The sequence below is a fragment of the Marmota monax genome, unplaced genomic scaffold (genome assembly GCF_021218885.2).
Source record: "Marmota monax isolate L192 unplaced genomic scaffold, Marmota_monax_Labrador192_F-V1.1 WCK01_AAM20220418_F8-fsc00128, whole genome shotgun sequence".
NCBI classification, from domain to species: domain Eukaryota; kingdom Metazoa; phylum Chordata; class Mammalia; order Rodentia; family Sciuridae; genus Marmota; species Marmota monax.
Genome location: NW_026693452.1, coordinates 669413 through 674604, shown reverse-complemented (window position 1 = coordinate 674604; position 5192 = coordinate 669413). Strand labels below are relative to the sequence as shown.

Sequence of the window (5192 nt, the reverse complement as noted above, 5' to 3'; positions counted from 1 at the left end):
GAGTATGATATAGAGGAGTCTACTCATCACTGGCTGCATGGGTGTAGAGGGAACTTGAGGATTGTGGAAGGGTCTGGTGCTGCAGATTGTGGCAAGGGGACCCTGGTGCAGTTGATTCTTCTCTATTTTAAAAATTGAGTACATCATTCTATGGAGCTGATGCAACCTCTTTGATTTCCCTTTCACTTTTATCCTAACCCATGGGACTGTGAAATTAAGCAAAAAAGAAAACATTTAAAAACAAAAGTGCAGGCTGAGGTTGTGGCTCAGCCGTAGAGCGCTCACCTAGCAAGTGCGAGGCCCTGGGTTCGATCCTCAGCACCACATAAACATAAATAAAGATATGAGTCCAGCTACAACTAAAAAATAAACATTAAAAAACAAACAAACAAAAGTAAGCTTTTGCTAATACTTTACAAGAACTATTTCAGAATTTTATTTTAAAAACTTCACTTTTCATATACTTTTAGATAACTTAAAATTCTCCAAGAACTTGCAAACCTTACATTCAAGGGTATTGAAACCACAGGCTTTTCTCCTCTACTCAGGCACAAGTTTACAAGAAGGTAAGCTGCAAAAATTTATGTGGCATATTTTGTGGTAAGCTGACTGACAAATTTACAGTACTCTTGGGCAAGAATGAGGTGTTACATGCTTCTTTTTACTTCTCAAGGAGCTTTTAAAGTTGTATAAATGGGAAGCAAAACTCCACCTCCATCCTCTCAGGGTCTCAGTTGGACTTGGTAATTAAATTTATATAAAATCACCAGGAGAAAAGCATACAGATTTATTTAACACAAGTGTTATATTGCAGGAGAGCTGTTGTAAGTAAATGAAGACCCAAAGACACAGAGTTGGACACTTATATACTGTTATGGTTTGGATCTGGAACATTCCCTAAAGGATCATGTCACCAAAACAGCATGTTCAGAGGTAGGGGTTTGGAGAAGGGATTGGTCATGAGGGCTTTGACCTTATCAGTGTAATAATCCATTGATAGCTGAAGGGACTACTGAGAGGTGGTAGAAATTGTAGGTGGTGGGACATGGTTGGAGGAAGTAGGTAACTGGGAGTACACTCTGGAAAAGTATTTTTGGTCCTTAGTGCCTTCCTCTCTCTTTCTTTCTGCTTCTTAGGTGCCATGAGCTGAGAAGCTTTACCCTGCCATGCCGTTCTGCCATGATGTTCTGTTTCTTCTCAGGCTCAAAGCAATGGAGCTGGCCTACCATGGAATGAAACTTCTGAAACTGGGAGTGAAAATAAACCTTTCCTCTTTTAAGTCTTTATGTCAGGTATTTTGGTCACAGGTATGAAAACTTGATTTTCATGTAATTGAACAAAGAGCAGTAAAGTATAAAAATATGACAAGACAAAGGGGCCGAGGTGGGGGTAGTTCATTGGGTGAAGAAGTGGCGAGGAAATAAGATTAGAGTAACAGTTTGTTTGAACAGATTTTCTTTGGCCCCAACTTTCCATTCTTGATAAGAATGCTGTTTTCCTTCCAGTATAGGGGAGTGGCTTCTTTCACTTGGGAATTTCATCTCTTGCTTTTAAGGAACAGGGATTTTATCATCCTGCTGTTTTTAGGGCTGGAGATATAGCTCAGTTGATAGCAGTGCTTGCCTTGCATGCACAAAGCCCTGGGTTCAATCCCCAGTAACACACACACACACACACACACACACAAACTATGAATAAAACAGCTATTCTAATTTGCTTGGATTGCCGTAACAAAATACCATAGGTGAGTGGCACATATCTGCTGTTTTTAAAATGCCTTATTTTAAAAGTCACTGTGCCAGAGCGGCATATTTTTGGGTGGTATAGTTTTAATTCCTTCAGAACATATTAGCAATTTGCTAAATTCTTGTTGAAAAAGGATGAATTGAATAAACAAAATTAATTCAACTAAAATAAGTTGTCATTCAACTATTACAACATTGTAAGTACAAAAAATAGAAAAATATCATCTAATGAAGCCAGTGTGTATAAGCAAAGCTATCACTGTTAAAAGAAGAAGCAGAATTACATGGTATATTTTGACAGTGTTTTCACTTGTTATGTGAATTATTGTAAAAAGTTATTTTTTTTGTGTTCTATGCCACTAGTTTATATGTTTTAAGATGGAATCACATAAACTTCTTCCTATAAAAATAGTGTTTTTCATAGAAGAAAAGTGTTTTCTGTGCTCGCTTCGGCAGCACATATACTAAAATTGGAACGATACAGAGAAGATTAGGATGGCCCCTGCGCAAGGATGACACGCAAATTCGTGAAGCGTTCCATATTTTTGATTCTGCAATCTGTATACGGGGTAAAAATGGGAGTTCATAACCCACTTGAATCAAAATGTGAAATATGATATATCAAGAACTACGTAATGTTTTGAACAACCAACAATAAAAATTATATAAAAAAAAGCAAAAAAAAAAAGAAAGTTAAATGAAAAAAAAAAAAGAAAAGTGTTTTCCAAGACAGATAATTATAATTTTGCACTAGACACACCATTTGACTCAAAGTTGGAGATTTATGTCAAGAGGTAAACACAGAGAATTGACTGTAACCTTCTGCTGTTTCTGTGGAGGGAGTTCCTCTTCACCACAGATCACCATAATAGTAAAGCATATGTTCAAATAGTGTTGAGTGGTATTTTGACTATCCTAGTTTTTTTTTTTTCTTCCCTATCAAACTATTTCAAGTGTATCAATACAAGTAAATGATTATTTTTGAATTTTAAGTAATTAAGTTTGAGATAAATTCAGACTTACAAAACAGTTGCGGGATAGATAGAAGAACTGCTTTGTATCTCTCAACTAGATCCCTCATTTTAAGATTTCAAAGCATTTGCTTCTTCATCTACACTCCATTATCATTAGTCTGTTTTAGAACCTTTGGAGGGTATTATGATTTAGATTTTAAATGTTCCCTGAAGACCTGCATGCTAATGGATGGGTTCCAAGCTGATGATACTATGGGGAAGTGGTGGAAAAATTAGGAGGTGAGGCTTAGTGGAAGAAAGTTGTTATCATTAGGGTTCATTATGCCACTGAAGGAGACTTGGGGACCCTGTCCTTTCCTCTCTCTCTCTCTCTTTGCTTCCTGGCCACTATGAGGTAAACAGCTTTGTTCCATGATGCGCTCCCTACTCTGATGTTCTGCCTCACCACAGACTCAGAAGTAATGGAGCCAGCCAGCCATAGACTGAAACCTTTGAAACCATGAACTAAAATAAAACTTACCTTTTTGTTGATTTATCTCAGGAATGTTGTCACAGCAATGGGAAACTGACAAACACAGAATAAATGTCAGAAATGATGTTTTGTTACTCTTAAATATGCCCTACATATACTAGTGTGTATTTCCTAAGACTAATTGTATTCTGACATGAAAACAGTTTATAGTCCTCTAAATATATATGTCAACATTGGAACAACTCAATCATCCAATCCAGAGACTCCATTTAAATCTCACCAAATGTCCCCATGATGTCTTATTTTCTTATGGTCCAGGATCCTACCCAGAAAAATGTGTTTCATTTAGCTGTTTCTTCTGTTGAGAGTATCAATTTTAAACAATTCCTGACCTTTATCCGTCTTTCATGTGATTGACAGTCTTAGAGAGCGAAAACCTACATTCTAAAGGTTGATCTCCAACTCTGCTCTGTTTGATTTATTCTTATGACACATACTTTCAACAGAAATACCATCAAAATGATGCTGTGCTCATCTCAATGCATTATACAAGAAGCAGATGATGTTAACCCACCCTTCTGTTGGTACTGTCAACCTTGATCACCAGCTCATGTTGCTCTCTGCTATATGTCTCCATCTTTGAGTTACCATTTTCCTCTGTAAATTGATTAGTATTTTAGGTGTGTATGGGGGAGTTATTTTGACACTGTGCAGATAATCTGTACCTCAGCCAATCTCTGTCCACTGGCTTTGGTATCCATTGACGGCTTCTATCCTGACCAATCTCCTCTACAACAGCTTGCAGAATGGTGGTTCTTTATTTTCTATTTTTAAAATTTACTAGCTAACATTATTTTCTATTCCATTTATTTATTTCCTCCTTTATTTATTTGTATTATTAGGACTCATGGATTCCTATTATATTATGAGTAGCAATTAGTTACTGTCATTGTTTATTTTGATGCTGATTCCTAAATCTTTTTAATATCTTTCCATAATTATGTGCTTAAATTATTTCTGATATAAAACATTACTCTAGGCTCAATTTTAGTTTTATTTGCCTTGCTCCCAGAATTAGTCATTTTCCCAAAGACTCCAGTTCCTTGTAGAGGAGAATTATATTTGGAAACCTTGACCACGTGCTTGGTGTACTCATAACTACAGGGGTGTCGTTGTTTCTAGGCTTTATTAGTAGACAGAGCTAAGATACATAAGCATGCATACAACTATACACATACACACTTATTACTGTTTCTATCTGTATATGTGTAGTATAAAATGATGAGTTCATGCTTTTACCTTCAGTTCCAATCCACTATCTCAGCATTCTTTCTCATCTTCCCTTTTTCTATGTTTCGGACCTGGCCAAATCTCATTCCATTTCATTTAAATGAATTTTGATATTTTTCATTTACAAAGATACTATGAAAAAATATTGTTTTCTACTACTGATGATGATCTTGATGACGACAATGATGATGGCTAGTCTTTGATAGCAGTTTTGGAAAAAAATTTCCAATTAGCATTTTATTTATTTATGAATCACTTTAAGAAGAAAGAAATGAAGAGAGCATATAAAAAACACAGTCAAGAGATTGAAATAATTCATAAGAGGGAGGGAGATATAGGAATATAAAGTGGAGCCAATAAATAGGACTAAGAAAAGTTCATTTCAGCAAGGTGTGGTGGTGCACACTCATAATCCCAGTGACTCAAGAGGCTGAGGAAGGAGGATCACAAGTTCAATGCCAGCCTCAGCAAATTAGAGAGATTCTCAGCAAACTTAGTGAGACCCTGTCTTAAAAATAAAAAGGCCTGGAGGTCCTCTGATCCCCTGCTGTGTCCCCCCCACCCCACATACAGGTAGCAGATGATCGCCCACCCTTTCACAGAAAAATAAAAAGGGCTGGAGATGTAGGTTGGTGATAAAGTACCCTCAGTTCAATTCCCAGTAACAAAACAAACAAACAAAGAAAGATTATTTTGTAGATTTCTTTGGAC

At 36.5% G+C, this 5192-nt stretch overlaps 1 non-coding gene across 1 annotated transcript; it reads left to right on the top strand.

Annotated features, from left to right (window-relative positions):
- The first annotated feature begins 2185 nt into the window (after window positions 1–2185).
- On the top strand, window positions 2186–2292 carry LOC124101619 (U6 spliceosomal RNA). Its single transcript, XR_006854669.1, has one exon. It is a non-coding gene; the product is annotated as a U6 spliceosomal RNA (small nuclear RNA).
- Window positions 2293–5192: the final 2900 nt, after the last annotated feature.